This window comes from Silene latifolia, chromosome 9 (genome assembly GCF_048544455.1).
Source record: "Silene latifolia isolate original U9 population chromosome 9, ASM4854445v1, whole genome shotgun sequence".
NCBI lineage: Eukaryota > Viridiplantae > Streptophyta > Magnoliopsida > Caryophyllales > Caryophyllaceae > Silene > Silene latifolia.
Window position 1 is genome coordinate 130574611 of NC_133534.1, and position 19006 is coordinate 130593616.

A 19006-nucleotide genomic window follows, 5' to 3' on the forward strand; every position below is an offset into this window, starting at 1 on the left:
TACCCTTAACGGTGTCTTCGTCGATCTATCGGCCATTTGGAGTGTGATGTTGGTACATTTAAGCTCTCTCATCCCTAACCTTTTACTCACCGAATACGGCATAACACTCACACTAGCCCCTAGATCACATAGGGCTTTGTTGATCGTTGTGTCGCCAATGGTACACGGTATTGAGAAGCTTCCCGGATCTTTAAGTTTCGGAGGTGAACTCCCTTGAAGGATTGCACTACTCACCTTAGTGAAGGCGATAGTTTCAAGATTCCGGATCGACTTCTTTTTCGTAAGGATGTCCTTCATGTACTTTGCATAGGCCGCCATGTGATTGATTAATTCCGTAAAAAGAATCGAGACTTCCAAATTCTTCACAATTTCCATAAATTTCCCAAGTTGGTCATCAAATTTTGACTTAGCTTGACGACTTGGAAAAGGAATTCTAATCACAATGGGTTCCTTCTCCTTGGCCTTGTCTTCACTTTTCTTTTAAAATTATTCTTTTGATTGTTCTCCATCCTTGGAGTTTTGCACAACTTCTTGTTTGTCACTAGCTTCCACAACTTCATCCTCAACTTACTTCTTTGGTGCTTCATACCTCGTACCACTCCTCAAGTGAATGGCACTAACCGTTTCATGTCTTGGGGGATTACTTTGAGGTGGTAATTGCCTCTTTTGTCTTTGTGAGCTTGAAGATGCTAGTTGAGTCAATTGGGTTTCCAACATTTTGATGTGGGCTAGAATGTTGTTGATGGTGATTTCCTTTGCTTGACTATTCTTTTGCATTTGTGTGAAAAACTCTTGTTGATTCTTTTGCATTTGGAGGACCGCTTTTTGAACATCAAAACCATGGTCATTTTGTTGATTGTATGGAGTTTGATTTTGGTAACCTTGGTTGTGGTTGTAAAAGGGTCTGTGATTTTGGTTTCTCATGGGTGGTGGGGTGTATGTTGGTTGAGGGTTTTGAACATTTTGGCTTGTGTATGAGAGATTTGGGTGGAATTCGGTGTTTTCATTGTAATAATTGGAATAAGGGGTACACTCTTGTATGCTTGAAAAGCATTCACTTGTTCATTTGTTCCCCTACATTCACTTTGGTCATGTCCCAAAGTTCCACAATTCTCACATATCCCACTTGGGATTGATGAAGATTCCGTCATGGCATTAACATGATGCTTTGGTGATTTTGAGGCTTCTTCAAGTTTAGCCATTGCCTTCTCAAATTTCAAGTTTATGGTATCAATATGAGAACTAAGTTGAGCACCCAATTGAGTAATAGAGTCCACTTCATGCTTTCCTCCTCTAGTAGCCTTGCGAGGTCTACTATATTGTGAGTTATGGACCGCCATTTCCTCAATCTTGTTCCAAGTTTGATTATCGTCAACTTCGGTGAACATACCATTTGATCCCATGTTCAGAATGTTTCTTGAGTCTTCATAAAGACCATTCCAAAATTGTTGTACCAAGAACCACTCGCTAAGTCCATGATGAGGACATAAGCGACAAATTCCTTTGAACCGCTCCCAAGCTTCATACAAAGATTCTTCATCTCTTTGCTTAAAACTCGTAATTTGAGCTCTTAGCATGTTAGTCTTTTCCGGTGGGTAGAACTTTTTTGTAGAAAGCTAGAGCCAATTTCTTCCAAGAATCAATTCCAAGAGTGGCCTTATCAAGGCCTTTCAACCATTGTTTGGCGGTGCCAATTAGAGAAAAAGGGAATAAGACCCATCGAATTTGGTCTTGAGTTACACCGGTTTGTGAAATCGCATCACAATAGTCACAAAAAGTTTCCATGTGAGAGTGAGGGTCTTCACTAGGCATCCCCCCAAATTGACTTCTTTCGACTAATTGGATAAATGTGGATTTGGCAATGAAGTTTCCGGTTAAGTGTTGTGGTGTGGGAGTACCATTGGGTAGGTTCTGTTAGGATCATATACCTATTATTAGACTCCTCTAATAGTGAACTAATTAACTTGTTAATTATTTGTTCTTTAGATCTAGTGCATGCATAACAAAATGAAAGATTTATAAGAAAAACAATGTTCCTTACATTGTTGGTTGGTTCGAAATTAAGGGCACAAGTAAGGTCACCTTCCTACACTTGTTCTTGAGCTTATAATGATGGATGATCCTCCTAAGACTCCAAGTATAGAAGCCACTCCAATAAATTGCACCCAAGATTAATCCCAAAAATTCCTACTAATATTAACTAGATATATAGTAGAAATATTTCCTTAATAATACTAATATTTTTGCATTACTACCTCTAGTAATATTAGATGAGTGTATTAGTATTTATAGAGAGTTCTGTGCAATTGCATGTGAGGAAAACTTAGAGAGAAAAACAACACAAGCACCAACAAGAAAAATGAGCAAAAATGCTCTCTTATTAAGGCCAAAACCGGTGGCCCTCTTCCCATGTAGGGAATCTTGTGCTTTTGTTTTTAGTCTATTGTTTAGTTATAGGTAGAGTGTAGGATGTAGGCTTGTAAGATGTAGTATGTAAAGCCTAGTGTGATATGTCATAGTCACACAATAAACAACATCAACATAAGACAAAAGAGCATCTTTGCTCATCTTATTGTGGCGAAATATTGGTCCTTTTATGGACCATTTTTGCCTTTTGTCATTTGTCCCACAAATGCTTATAAGTCTTATGTTTAACAATCTTACATATTTAATTATTAATGTAATTATTTAACACTTAAATATTACAATTAATAATATAATATACACTCCACTTTTTGAGTAGTATACTACCATTATATCAACATATAATGGGTCCCAAAATTACTAGTTAGTTAAAATTACAACTTCTTGTAACTTTTAAATAACTAATTACCTCTACCTCAAAACTTATATTAATACCTCAACAAATTTAGTAAATTAACACTTAATAACTAAATTTAATCTTATTTAATCACATTACAATAAGACGCAAAATTGCACTCCCATAATTAAGGAATTAATTAATTCGTATCGCATACAATTAATTAAATATCTATTTGGGCCTCATCCTATAGGTGTGACCTAAAGGGATCAACTGACCACCACCGTCACACGACAGTAATGTCAAACTCTAGTTAGCCAATCATTACCGATTAATGACGGTCAGTCGACTGTATAAAGAATCATCCCTCACGTATTCTTTATATGAGATTTAATAATGATATTTAAATCATGTGATCGCACTATTGTTGAGGACACATTTCCCAACAGGTTCTCCTCGGTTGGTATGGAATGTGATGAAAATTTAGGCATTGTGGGTTGATTTTGTGTTGGATTTGGTGTTGGGTTCTCCTCACCTTCTACTGCAAAAGGGTTGACGAACTCAATAGTATTTGGTTGAATATCTACAACCTCACCAATACCTCTCAAAGTTCCTCTTGTAAGTCTTCTATTGGTTGTTAATGTTCTTCTAGACATGCAAAATATCAAACAACTCGAAAATAATTAGAACAAACCTTGAGGAGTTTTACTTCCCCAAGGCAAAGAAAGACACAACTAATGACAATCTAATAAAATCTAAATCAAGTTAACACCGTCCCCGGCAACGGCGCCATTTTTGGTCGAGCCCTCTTGAGAGGTTTACTTTTCGGTACTTGTCGTTAGGAGCACCTAGACCAAAACAATATTTAAAACTTCACAAACAACTCTAAAATTAGTAAAGAGGCAAGTAAAGGTCGGATCCCAAGGGACGGGTATTGAAGTAAGATTTTCAATTGCAAATAGCGGTGTCTAGGGGTGTCACAAATTGGGGTTTGAATAGAAGATCACTAAACTAAATAGCAATGAAAGTAAACAAGCAAGATGATTAAAGAGGGGTGTAAACAATTAATAAAATGCACTAGGGTGTCATGGGATCATAGGGGATTCATGGGAATTGATCATACAAACATATTCTCAAATTATAAGCAAGCAATTATTATTGTGATGGATCGAGTTGGTTTATATCTTACAATCCTAGGAAAGTTTGGGTCCCGGAGCCGAATCGATTAGATTGTACAACACCTAAAAGTAGGCTTAATCTTCCCTACTCGACTACATGCATGGTCTAATGAGACTCGAGTTGGTTTATGTCTTACAAGTCTCATTGAAAAGGTAAGTGATGGGTAAAAAATGCAAGGATTCATAGGCTCGCATTTCATCAAACATAACATGTGCATGAGTTGAGATCACAACAAGCAAGCAAATAAACTATAAAAACATATTAATTTAAGCATTAATCATCCCCCATGTTGGTTTCCCCTAATTACCCATTAACCCTAGTTAAGGAAACTACTCACTCATTATCATGTTGAACATGCTAGCAAGGTTGTCAATCATACCAACAAAGTGAAACATGATGAATAAATGAAGATGATTAACAATAATTAAAAAGGGATTAAGAGAATTATACCTACTAATGATTCCAATAATAAAGCAAAGAATAATAGAAGTACTTGATGATTGATTGGAAGGTTGTCAATCTCCCAATAATAACCCAAATAATCTTCAATTACCCAAAATAAAAGATGAACAAAAAAGAGATTAAGGAAATGAGATTTGTATTAAGACTTGATTAAAAGTTGATTACAAGATTAAAGAGAGATTAGATTGATATAAACTATACTAGGAATTGATAAGAAGAACATGATTATCTAATTAGACTAATGGGGTATTTATAGTGGGGATTAGGTACACAAATTAGGGTTTACTAAGGGCTTAAATGACGATTAAGTCCTTGAGGAATCACTCCTCTTTGAGAGAGATGCCGGTCTCCTTTTTGCCGGTCTTTCCAAAATATGCGCATCCTTCATAGAACAAGAAGAAAATGGAAAGTTGCTGTAACACAATACGAGCGTCCAGGGCACGAGACGAGCGAATTCTCTGGCTGTTGGACGAGCGGATTCGTTGGCTGGACGGGCGGATTGTGGTCTTCTTGGACGAGCGTCTCTCTGGAGAATCCGCTCGGATTCTTGGTCTTGGACGGGCGTCCAGAGGGCAATCCGCTCGGATTCTGAGTCAGCTTCTTCCTTTCTTCTTTTCTTCCTTCTTCTTCCTACTTCTTCCAACAATCCTCGGGGATTTTGTAGGAGATGCAAGGATCTTTTCTCATCATTGCCCAACTACCATAATATGTACAAAGGCCTTCTAGTCTTGTCTTCTCTTTGATGCTTGGTCATTGAATTCAATCAATTTAGCTCTATTTTGCCATAAAAATGCAAGGTTTGCACTCCTTTCCTACCAAAGGGACAAAACCTCAAAGAATATGCAAAACAAAGGACTAAAGACAATAAATGATCTAAATATGCACTAAAAAGCATGGGAACAAGGCTAATTCGGAGACTAAATATGCTCAAATAATGGTCACATCATACGGTCATAAGTGGGGTTCCTTGTCCGGGCCCACAACATAACTTTTATCGACCAATTGGCTCGTCCCGTCGGCGTGAGTTTTCTCATCCCCGCATTTTGAATCCCGATTGCGTCAAGCATACCGTTGACGTTACACATTTTTGTTTCGTCAAATAGCTTTTATTTCCTTCGTGCACGAGGTTAGGGCACCCTCCTTACACATTTTGTTTGGATTGGTATCCCTCTGGAAAATCGGGGTTTGATCGCTTGGTGTGTAACCCACCCTTTTAAGCCAAAACCCGTGTCAGCATTATGCATAATATAATGAAATTGCGAGTGCTTATGTGCTATGTGATCATAAGTCCTTCCGTGTCATTTCAAACTTTCAAAACACCTTTTGCGCCGTTATAATGGCCATTTCAAACCTCCATCTTATGCCGACCGTTGCATTTAAAAAAAACACACCTTTTTAGGTCGTCGTAATGACGATTTTCAAACCCGGTTTTCTACAACCACTTCAAAAAGCACGCCTTTTTAGGCCGTCGTAATGACGATTTTCAAATATGGTTCTCACAACCATTTCAAAAAACACCTTTTTACGCCGTTATAATCGTCGCGTCAAGACACGAATTTTAACCCGTCTCGCGCCGACACGATGGCTCTTTCAAAATCCGAAAATGTCGCACACCCTTTTTTGAGTCTTTTTCAAATCCCGAGGACCATGCACCGTCCCCGGGACCACAAACTTTTCAAACCTTTCAAAACTCGATTTTCAAAACATACGATTTTGGATTTCAAAAAACCGTCTTTGGAAACAGCACATTGCTTTCAGGGCTGCCGCAACTCAAACTCAAACCGTCTTTTGAAAACAAACTTAAGACAACTTTTCAACTGATCGACTTTCGAAGATCCCTATTCTTCGGAAGCCGTCCATGAAGCGACAAACGAATCTTTTTGAAAATCTTTATTTTTGAAAATTTCAGTCCACCATTCCAATTCCGCCTCGTGTCTATCGAGTCGAAGCAAGCGTACTTATGGGTCTTTACTTATGAGTCGTCTCACCTCGAGACTCGTCCGACGGCGTCACGCAACTACGTTGGACGCGAGTCAAAATCCGGTCAACACCGTCACATTATAAATCGAGTCAGCACTGAGGCACCACACACGTTTGCCCTCGCCTTGTCGAGTCTGAAATGCCTTTCCGTCTTTTGTGTTGTCTGCGTTTAGTCGTTAAACGGTGTTGGATTGGGATGTAACGTGAGCCATTTTCTGCCTCAGAGCCATGGCCCCGTCTTCAGCATCTTCCAAAAACAATGATGACAACAGAGATCTCACGACTGCTTAGGTAGCCAGCCTACTCACCGCCCTTAAGGTCACCCTAGACCGTGTCGAGACCCGTATCGACACCTTAGAAAACAAGGAAACCGGAAAACACAACACTCCGCCTTTGACTGAAACCGAGAAAAGGCTCAAGCTCTTGGAGGAACAGCTTCTAGCCCGTGGTAACAATATCCACCTTGAGAACAATCGAAGATTCGAACCCGTTGGGGATCAACTACCCGACAATTTTACCCTGACTGATGTACCCAAGTTTAAGAGGGTGGGGGACCCGCTCAACCACATTCGGGCCCTAAAGGATTACATGTCTATCAAAGGGGTCAGGCAAGAACTTTTCACCCGAATTTTCCGTCATCTCTGGAACCAATTCCCCGCCAATGGTACTATTCCCTCGACCCCAAGACCATTACCACTTGGGACGAAGTCGCCGTTGAATTTCCCAAACAGTACGTCGACAACGTTGAAGTCCAAGCCAACACCCGCACTCTTGAAGTCCTGACTCAGAATGATAAAGAAGGGTTCACAGAATTCATAACCCGTTGGAGGAGGGTGAGCACTCAATTGGTCAGTAAGCCGAGTGAATCGACTCTGGTGGAGAAGTTTGTTAACAACCTCCGTCCGGTTTATGCCAACCTGCTGAGATACCAAAACATCAAAACATTCTAGGACCTATAAATTATCGGAACCCGCATTGAAGACGACCTCCGCAAGAGTGTTGAAGAGTCTATCGATCCAAAATACTCAAGAGTGAGGGTGAATTGAGGATTTAAAACTTTTTAAACTTTTTCGATTGTATGAATATAATTAATTACTTAAAGTTTATTGATTAAACTTTAACTAATTAACTAATGATCAAGTATGAACAAAACAAATAAACGAACGAAGGAGAAGGAGACACACGGTTTTTGAAGTGGTTCAGTTTCACAAATCGAAACCTACGTCCACTTTTCCTCGATTAATAAATTTAGTACCTTTCTACGGATTACAAATTTACTAACCCAACTCGTACAACTAACTCTAGCTGTAACTCAATGAGTACCGTTAAATACTCGAGTGACTAACTTACGCTAATAAGAAAGCACTTATGATTCTACTAAAAGTTCACGTTAATGAACGAGTAAGAAATCAATTAAAGCACTATTATCTTATAACGATAACAATAAGAACGAATGCACGAGTTTATAAAATACACGACCTTTTTCGAAAAATAACAAAACAGTTTTCTTGCTTTAAAACACGGTTTTGCTTTTTGAAATAAATTAAAGTTATGCTCAAAGGTATTACTTTTGAATGTAGCAAAGAGTAAAGTATTTATAGCAAAGGAGGAAGCATGGCACTCGGTTTTCTCAAAACCCTAGAGGCCGAAATAATAAGATATGGAAATAGAATCATATCTTATTATTTTTATCCATAAAATATTAGGAAAAGATATAATTTGTTAATAGATTATCTTATCATATATTCACCTAATATTCTTTCCTTAGTTCCCTAGATATGCCGAAACAATAAGGAAAAATCATAACAACTTTCCTTATTTTATTTAAACAATATCTTAGAAAAGATATAGGATAAATATAAGATAATCTAATCAAATATATACTTAATATATTTTCCTTAAACCCTATATGGCCGAAATATATGATATTTAAACAAATCATATCTTATTATTTCTTTCCTTAAAATCTTTAGGAAATAATAGAGAATATTCAAAAGATAATTTTATCAATTATTCTCCTATTATCTTTTCCTTAAATCTTAAGATATGATAAGATTTTCCATAACAAAAATATTCTTATCATATATAACCATATCATGCTAAATATAAAAGATATGTTAAGATAATTCTAGAGAATAAAATCTTAACAATAATCGACTTGTATCATTAGGTTTACACGAGAGTCCACACGGCTCATAGGCCTTGTTTTTCGAGAAAGCCCTAGTATGGCAATAGGTTAGATTTAGGGTTTAAGAGAGGATAGTATTAGAAACCCTAATTAGTAATATGATTCAACTCATAAGTTGAACCAACATAATTACTAATTATAAGATTAAAATAAATCCACACTCAATATGAATATGGGCTTCCTCATTAAATAAATACTATTTGCTAAAACATTTAAAAGAGACAAAAACATTTTTCAAAAACAATTTGAAAACATTTTAGTCGTGTATAGTATAAACTTGACATCTCAATGTTATAGTAGAAGAGCTATAACATTGAGCTCTTATATAAGTAATGTTATAACTGTGAAGCTATAACTTTACTAACATAAGAAATCAATTCTCATGTTACCATTACGAGATAATCACCTACGTTATTCTAATCTTCTTAGGAGATCTTCGAGTGTAGGCTACTTCATTATTCAAGCTTGATCAATCTTTAAATGAGCGTCATCTTCTCATGAATGCTTGAATAATTCTTCATAATATTGTAATATCCTGATCCTTGATTGAGGGCTTGATCATAATATAAACGCATCATACTTCCATCACAATTCCTTAATGCTTGCGATTAGTAAGTCCAATCTAAAAGACTAAACAAACAATTACGCGCAACGAGTATATAAAATATAAAGCACTCTTGACATCATCAAAACATAAACATATATTCTATATGGTTCAACAGGTGTCTTAGCCAAAACCACCGGTAGAGGCTATCAGGGTCTACATCAACTGGATCTCGCCCCTATGGTCAAACAAACAAAATCGATGAGGTCAACCTCCTCGAACCAACCACAAAGAAAACTGAACGTCCTCAAAGGGTATTCACAAACTTGGGAACAACCTATGACAGTGCCCTAAAAAGACTCGTGGACCAAGGGAAACTACAGCCAATTGGGTCCACTCCGGACCTGTCCGAGGCCAATAAAACCCGTTTCTGGAATCCCAATGCCTATTGCCAATACCACCAAGGTAAAGGTCATGACACGGAGGCCTGCTTTAAACTGAAGCACGCCATTCAAGATATGATTGAGAAAGGGAAATTACCTTTACCTCCAACCACCAAACCAAACAACAAGATGAACCCCTTAGGAATCCATGCCGTCTATGATGACGAGCCAACCTTGGATTGCTCAAACCCCATCCTGCCGATTCATGACGATGTGAATTCCTTGGAAAAGGATACCCCGGACGGGATGTTCGTGTTCAGCGCTGCAACCATGCTCACCATGTTCCAACAGGTTGAAAAAGCCATAGCCAGTCTCTCAGAAAGGATTACCCGACTTGAGGACGCCTACCACCGGCTGATTTTCAACCCACCAACACCAACACCACGCCCGAGGGACGGTCCTCCAAGCACCTAAAACTCCCCTCATCAGAAAGGGTTGCTCCCGCGACCATTCTGGCATGTACCCCACAATAATCAACCCCACAATAATCTACTCCACAAAAACTACCCCCCACAAGAACTTCTCCTATAAAAACTATCCGCCGAGGAATACCCCTCCAAGATACCCTCGCGATCCCGAAATCAACGGTATCTAGAGAGACGACACAGAGGATGTCTACATTCATCCGGGAAAGGGCAAACAAACAAAAGAGATAGGTCACCTTACCCGGTCCGGACGCCTCTACCAGAATCCGAACAATTCAACAACCATTCCAACAACGAATGACCAAATCGTCCCGGAGGTGGACACTCAACCTAAGGTTCCCGAAAACTCGATCCTTAAACAACTGCAAAAAGCGAAGGCTGAAATTTCAATTTGGCAACTGATTGCTACGTCCTTCCAACATCGGCAGGCTTTGCTACAAGCCTTGGGAAAGTTGACAGTGCCCTTTACCTCCTCTCCTGAAGAAGTGGTAGCACACATGACAAGGGATGTCCCCAACCTGAGTAACTTGGTTATCTTCTATGAGAAAATATCCTTCCATTCGGAGCCAACCATAACCTGGCTGTGACACCCTTATTTATCGCGGAAAAGTAAACACGTAATTCTAGAATAAAACTGCATGGATATGTTTGTAATAGGTTCAATTGGGTAAAAACCTGTAATTTTAAAACCTGAACCTGTTATAAAGATATCCAAATTGGAAGGTGTCAAACATACAAGGTCTAACTAGAAGTTTCATAACATAACCATCGCTAAAGTCGCGAATAGCAAATTATACAACCAATGTAAAGAGGGAGACATATGTCCCTAAAATGTATGTGACATAAAAAGTGTTTAAGGGTCACCATAAAATAAAGCCAATCTAGGTCCCAAGGTTACTTTGCTCGCTAGCTCGTCCATGTACCCCATATATGCATCACCTACCTGTCATTCGCATTTTATACAAATACGAAAGCCACAGTCAGTGGGGAGTAACTCCGAGTTCTCCCAGCCACGAAATGTCATAATTAATATAACATGTAAACATAAGAATATGAATACGAATCACACACTGCCTTAGCATATAGATGCTAGACAATCGTGCTTATCATGTGAACAACAATATAACGCCACATAGTCCTAGCATGTGAATACTAGACCGACTCATACTACACTATCATGTGAATCACATAACATCCAGGAATCCAAACTCTATCAACCATAGCCGGCTTGCATCTCACCTTCTATGATTCATAGAATCATCAAACAAGAAAGGACAATATATCAAAGACAGCATAAGTTCTTAGTCCCGTCAATAGTCGATCCAGAACTCGAGTCTATACTACGAGGTAGGGAAGGTAATCGAACCGGTATCTTGGCTCAGAGGTTCTAACAAAACATGGCCAAGACACAACACAACCCTAGCCTAAAATCTGCGCAGACATAGACATGCGGATACACACCACCGCACCCAAGACCCACAATTTTTCTAAAACAAAGTGAGTACCCTAAGGAGTCCACCAAAGGGTTGGCTAGTACTTAAGCTGACCACTTACTCTCAAAATAAGTAACGAGGTCATGCCCCAACTTGGATATAAACCCACCAAGTCGGAACACAGAGGCTATTAAGCGGTGAACATACACTCGTCAAAGACTATAATGGCCTATCTATGATGAAGGCCGAAATACTCACCTAGGACCTAGTCCCACTAGTCCCAAATAATACTTTAGCCCACACCACACAAGACAAGTAGGATACCCAATTCAGCTGACAATCCAACAATATCTCCATTATCCATAATAATCCAAATTCCAGCTAACCGTTAATTTCATAATTCATGAGAACAAGCTAAAATGGCAAAGAGGCAACAAGACTGAAGTATAAGGCAGCCAATTCATCCAACAACCAACATGTGAAATGATAATTACAAATATCAAGACATAACATAAAATTTCCAATAACAACCAATCTCACCTCAAAGACAAACCCTCGACCCGAGTCCCGCGACGGGTCATCGGTCAAATCGAGGCTGACTGGTTTAAACCTAGTTTGACCAAACTCGTTCGGTCAATCTGGCCCACTCGAGTCTTGGCCTGCTTTGGCCCAAATTACAAATTTTATCGCAATATTATTCTCATGCTATTTCCAATTTCTATCATGTGAAAAACGAAAGTAACACATTATCAATCACCTAAACACTTAACAAACAACAAACACAACATCAGCTACTAATGTGACATTAATTCGTCGAGTAACTCGGAATAGTTACCTTAAGCTAGCAAAGAGACAAGCAATAACTTGAGAAAGCTTCTAAAACCCAAAATTACTCTTCATCTTCAACCACATATGAGTCACCTAAAATAATTATGTGAAAGGACGATATTAACGAATTATCTTTATATAAAATATGAGACGGAAATTAATTTAATTATATTTTAAATAAACCAAACTAGCGTCAAAACAAATTATAGACACGGCTCTAAAATTATTATGACAACCTCAAACTCGGCCTAACCACCAACTACACATGGCCTCAAACTCGTGACTTAGCTAGGCCACTTTGCCTGGCCCTCGACTCGCCTAAAAGCAAACCACAAAGAGTCCGACACGACCACCACCCGACTACCCATAGCCACCCTTCACCCTACTTCATAACCTGACCCAAAAATCAGTCCAAAACAGAACCCAAAAGATGCCTAAGTTCGACCCCAACTCCAGTCCTCAAATGCAAAGTGAAAACCCACGATGACAGCTCTCGTCCCTGCCCAATACAGAGCACCAATCGTCCCCTTAAGACTCCATTCTCGCGCCTAAAAACAGTCCTAGCTGAGCCAACTAAGTCAGCATTTAAAACGGTTTTAGAGCGGAAAACCACAAGTATAAAGCAACTCAAAAACAGACCCTAAAGACTACAAAAATCGCCCAAAGACACGAGTCCAAATTAGTCCAAAACAATCCCTACATGTCAGTATACACCGTCTCAACTATAAAACACACCAATTATCACCCAAAACAATCCATACATGTCAGCATACACCGTCTTAAATATACCACTTACTAGCTAGCATCCCAAATGATCCCTAGAGGTCAGTATACACCGTCTCAACTATACAACTGACTAATTAACATCCATAAGGATCCCTATATATAATTATACACCGTCTTAATTATAAAACAGACTAACCAGCATTTGAAATAAACATATTTTACAAGTAATATTGAGTAATCTATAATTGTTACCTTTTTCCGATTGAACTAATCATTTATGACTAACAAATCTTCTACAAGACCGTCTATTTTAGCATCTACAACCGTCTTATAATAAATAAAGCTGAAAATATAAATGGGTTTGTAAAAATACATGACGAAAATGAATTTTACTTACAACGGATTGACGAGAACGACGAAAGGAGCGCTATGGAACAAAAATAGTTGAAAACGGATGACAAACGGAGCATCAGTATCAATTTTGAAGATCAAAATTAAAACGAAGGAAAAGAAGAACAAAGAAGGGAGGAAGAAGACGTGAAGGGATGAAGAAATGAGGCGAAAGACACCGACTGCTATTTATTATACGTACGTTTCTTCGTCGTTAAGAAACTTCGATCGTTATTAAAACCGTTTGAGTTAAATTTAACCGATTTAAGTAAAAGTTTCAGTAATAAAACGGAATCAATAATAAATAAATTTAATGAGTGAAAATAAAATAAACTCAGCTAGTTAACGTAAATAATACAATATCAGCTTGAATCGGAATTATTAGCGATTTTTACAAAACTAACGGATATTAATAAAAATTGCTAATTTAGTGAAATAAGCTCAAAATAGCTAATTGGACGGTTTTGTTCCCAAAATCCATCTCGGGTTTACTTAAAACAACTTTCATAAGGACTCGTAAAGAAACGGAAATTATTAAATAAATAAACTCGAACTAATTTCAATAAACTCGAACTAACTTTAAATAAACTTATTAATGATTATTAAAATTAACGTATCGAATTATGATGAAATTAATTAATTAGCTAAGCATAAATATATAAATCGTTAAATGATGTAATTGAATTCAAAATAGCAATTAAAAGAATTTTATCCAACTTAATAAAATACGGGGTGTTACAATCACCTCATCTTTTAAAAAGTTTCGTCCTCGAAACTTGAAAGTATAAATGAAAGGTTATAAAAATAAAACTGAAATTGGAATCGGTAACCAAAACATTTAAAAGGTCACTTATCGTAAGAATCAAAATTCTTTCAAAAGTTTCAAATAAAATTTTCCGAAAATAACCGATTCTCATCGGAGGAACGGAAGTGTTCTCGTTGCGCATTCAAGAACATCACATTCCAAATCAAAGATAAGGTCAAAAAGCAAATTATTTGTATAAATCGAAAATCAAAATACTTTCAGAAACATTAATGAAAAGTTTTCAAAGGTATAAGTCTCATTCATGGAACGAAATTGCCCTTGTCGTGCACACAAGAGCGCTAACTTTCCATGTCAAAGACAGATTTAAAATAAAAATCATTCGCCGATAAGCGCAGGGCAAGTTATTAGACGCCTTTAATAACGAGTCCTAACATCCCATCAACGTTAAAATCAAAATAAGAGAAAGGTAATCTACTCAAATTTTCTTTTGCAAAAAGCCAAAATAGAAATAAAGGTTTCACCTTTAAACTAAAAGGGGAGTTAAATTCCTGAAATATAATATTAAACTTTAACAAAGGCATCATGATTAGATCAAAGTGAATAGAAATTGGATAAAATTTACAAAAATCTCAGGTTTAGCAACTCAAAACCATGATAAAAAAGTCTATACTCAAAGAACAATTAGAGAATTAAATCGAATTTTCATTTTCAAATCTTTAAAATAGGTTAGGTTTGCAGAAGTGACATAAACTTTTAAAAATGAATCGAAACTGGTAGCTTGAAAGTTTAGAAGTTGTACAAAAAGGAAAGTAACTTAGATAGCATAAAAACAAAGTATGTTAAGAGAGCTCAAACTTAAGCCTCAAGAGAGCTATAATGAATTTCATAAGGTAGAAATTGAAGTCAAAATTACAAGGATGTCAAAGATAGAGTTTCACAAGATACGAGTGTCAAACTTAAAGGAGGAGCAAGATGAAGCGAGGAAATGAGGTATGAACGGTAACGCTTGTGATCAAGGAGAAAGGGGAAATTAGACAATAAGGAAACGCCAGATACTCAAATCTCAAACAACAATGTCATCACTCCACTAAGGAAACAAAAGGTAATAACCAGGTCAGGAAATGATAGGAAATTTAAAAAGGAATATATGAACATGTCAAGATGTGAGACTAAAAGAGTCGAATCATAAAGATAACTAGTTACCAACCAGTAAGAGATATTAGAATTAGGAAGGTATTCAAGACAAGGAAATAACGAGTAAACTTTTATACTTAAGAATCAAATCCAACCAAGGTATGAACGAAAGGGAGGAAAACGATTAATGGTATGAAAGAGGATTTTAAGGCTTAATCCATACGCTTCCTAAAACTTAAGGTTCTTTCTAACAAGGTCACGCCTATTATGGTATTGTACCTTCATGACAAAACGACCAAATCCCAAACAAGGGTCAAGGTAAAATAAACGCTCGTTTAAGGGGTGATAAATCGGTTAGATACTTCTTCCACCTATCTTATCACATATTAGGATTTCCCTAAAGCAAATCTACCACTCAAGTATAAAAGCATCTCTTTATCTCAAACACTCGACACAACCTCAATGTTTTAAAAACCAAAGAATGAATTGACAAAGACTTCTCAACAAAGTTCTCAAGAAACAACTAACACCAAATCACATTCCCAATCTATACGGGATTGTTAACATCTAAAAAAAATGGGTTTTCTTCCGAATTCAAATTCTAAACTTATCTCATGTTTACTCCTAAGGCGACGACGCTCAACCTACTAAGCTTTCAAATCCCAAACATAAACAACAAAGCTAAGTTCTATAACTTTAGTAACATAGGCAACTCATTCCTAACACAAAGAATCCACCAATCGATTATACTCACTTTGTCAAGGAACTAGGTATAAGAATCACTAAGTATGTCTCATCACCTTACCTAAGTCTTTCTAACATCACATCCTCTCAAAATCAGGGTTAAGGGTCAGACACAAACAATCTCCTCAAAAGTCGAATTTTCCAACCATGGTCAACATTCCTCACAAGAAAGAGTACTATCTAATGGCGTTAAGGAAGGATAAGCAAAGAACAAAGGACAAGTTAGGAGTACAAGCGTAGCTTTTAAAGTAAAACAGAAGGGAGTTTAGAAGGAGGATAAGCACCAAGAGATTAAGAATAAGGCGAGATACAAAAAGAACGAGAAACATCTTCAAGTAAGTAGAAGCATTCTTCAAAGGTTGAACAAATCTTCAATCCTCAGCAATAGGCACTAAATCTTGATCTTCTTAAAATATAAGTGTCCTTTCAATGGAACGGAGATACTCTTGGCGATCACTCAAGAACATCAATATTCAAATTCAAATACATAAAAATACATTTTTACACCAACAAATGATAAAACTAATTATCAGACGTCTCCAATAACAAGCTTTAACACTAATTGACGTTAAAACTAGTGAAAAACATTAAAATATTTTCAAAACCTTTAGTTCAAAATTTTTTTTTTTATAATAAGGGTAATAACTCCATTAGCTATAGATAAGCTCACGGTCATTGATCCAAGAACGCAACAATTATTAAATGACAATCAACAAACAGGTTAGTACCTAACAAAGAGCAAACACAAAGAGACTACAACATAAGGTCCTAAGTTTACCCATCTTACCCATCTCTCAAGTTTATTATTTTAAGGTCAAGTTATTTATATTGGGGTGCACAAACGTGCGTCGGGAGCAAATATGCTCTGATACCAACTGTGACACCCTCATTTATCGCGGAAAAGTAAACACGTAATTCTAGAATAAAACTGCATGGATATGTTTGTAATAGGTTCAATTGGGTAAAAACCTGTAATTTTAAAACCCGAACTCGTTATAAAGATATCCAAATTGGAAGGTGTCAAACATACAAGGTCTAACTAGAAGTTTCATAACATAACCATCGCTAAAGTCGCGAATAGCAAATTATACAACCAATGTAAAGAGGGAGACATATGTCCCTAAAATGTATGTGACATAAAAAGTGTTTAAGGGTCGCCATAAAATAAAGCCAATCTAGGTCCCAAGGTTACTTTGCTCGCTAGCTCGTCCATGTACCCCATATATGCATCACCTACATCATTCGCATTTTATACAAATACGAAAGCCACAGTCAGTGGGGAGTAACTCCGAGTTCTCCCAGCCACGAAATGTCATAATTAATATAACATGTAGACATAAGAATATGAATACGAATCACACACTGCCTTAGCATATAGATGCTAGACAATCGTGCTTATCATGTGAACAACAATATAACGCCACATAGTCCTAGCATGTGAATACTAGACCGACTCATACTACACTATCATGTGAATCACATAACATCCAGGAATCCAAACTCTATCAACCATAGCCGGCTTGCATCTCACCTTCTATGATTCATAGAATCATCAAACAAGAAAGGACAATATATCAAAGACAGGCATAAGTTCTTAGTCCCGTCAATAGTCACTCAGAACTCGAGTCTATACCACGAGGTAGGGAAGGTAATCGAACCGGTATCTTGGCTCGAGGTTCTATCAAAACATGGCCAAGACACAACACAACCCTAGCCTAAAATCACAGAGACCTAGACATGCGGATACACACCACGCACCCAAGACCCACAATTTTTCTAAAACAAAGTGAGTACCCTAAGGAGTCCACCAAAGGGTTGGCTAGTACTTAAGCTGACCACTTAATCTCAAAATAAGTAACGAGGTCATGCCCCAACTTGGATATAAACCCACCAAGTCGAACACGAGAGGCTATTAAGCGGTGAACATACACTCGTCAAAGACTATAATGGCCTATCTATGATGAAGGCCGAAATACTCACCTAGGACCTAGTCCCGACTAGTCCCGACTTGAATACTTTAGCCCACACCACACAAGACAAGTAGGATACCCAATTCAACTGACAATCCAACAATATCTCCATTATCAATAATAATCCAAATTCCAGTTAACCGTTAATTTCATAATTCATGAGAACAAGCTAAAATGGCAAAGAGGCAACAAGATCAAGTATAAGGCGGCAATTCATCCAACAACCAACATGTGAAATGATAATTACAAATATCAAGACATAACATAAAATTTCCAATAACAACCAATCTCACCTCAAAGACAAACCCTCGACCCGAGTCCCGCGACGGGTCATCGGTCAAATCGAGGCGGACTGGTTTAAACCTAGTTTGACCAAACTCGTTCGGTCAATCTGCCCACTCGAGTCTTGGCCTGCTTTAGCCCAAATTACAAATTTTATCGCAATATTATTCTCATGCTATTTCCAATTTCTATCATGTGAAAAACGAAAGTAACACATTATCAATCACCTAAACACTTAACAAACAACAAACACAACTACTAATGTGACATTAATTCGTCGAGTAACTCAGAATAGTTACCTTAAGCTAGCAAAGAGACAAGCAATAACTTGAGAAAGCTTCTAAAACCCAAAATTACTCTTCATCTTCAACCACATATGAGTCACCTAAAATAATTATGTGAAAGGACGATATTAACGAATTATCTTTATATAAAATATGAGACGGAAATTAATTTAATTATATTTTAAATAAACCAAACTAGCGTCAAAACAAATTATAGACACGGCTCTAAAATTATTATGACAACCTCAAACTCGGCCTAACCACCAACTACACATGGCCTCAAACTCGTGACTTAGCTAGGCCACGCCTGGCCCTCGACTCGCCTAAAAGCAAACCACAAAGAGTCCGACACGACCACCACCCGACTACCCATAGCCACCCTTCACCCTACTTCATAACCCGACCCAAAAATCAGTCCAAAACAATGAACCCAAAAGATGCCTAAGTTCGACCCCAACTCCAGGTCC

The 19006-nt window shown here is 37.5% G+C and overlaps 1 non-coding gene across 1 annotated transcript; it reads left to right on the forward strand.

Moving 5' to 3' along the window:
* The first annotated feature begins 1470 nt into the window (after nucleotides 1–1470).
* On the forward strand, nucleotides 1471–1577 carry LOC141604410 (small nucleolar RNA R71). Its single transcript, XR_012526111.1, has one exon. It is a non-coding gene; the product is annotated as a small nucleolar RNA R71 (small nucleolar RNA).
* Nucleotides 1578–19006: the final 17429 nt, after the last annotated feature.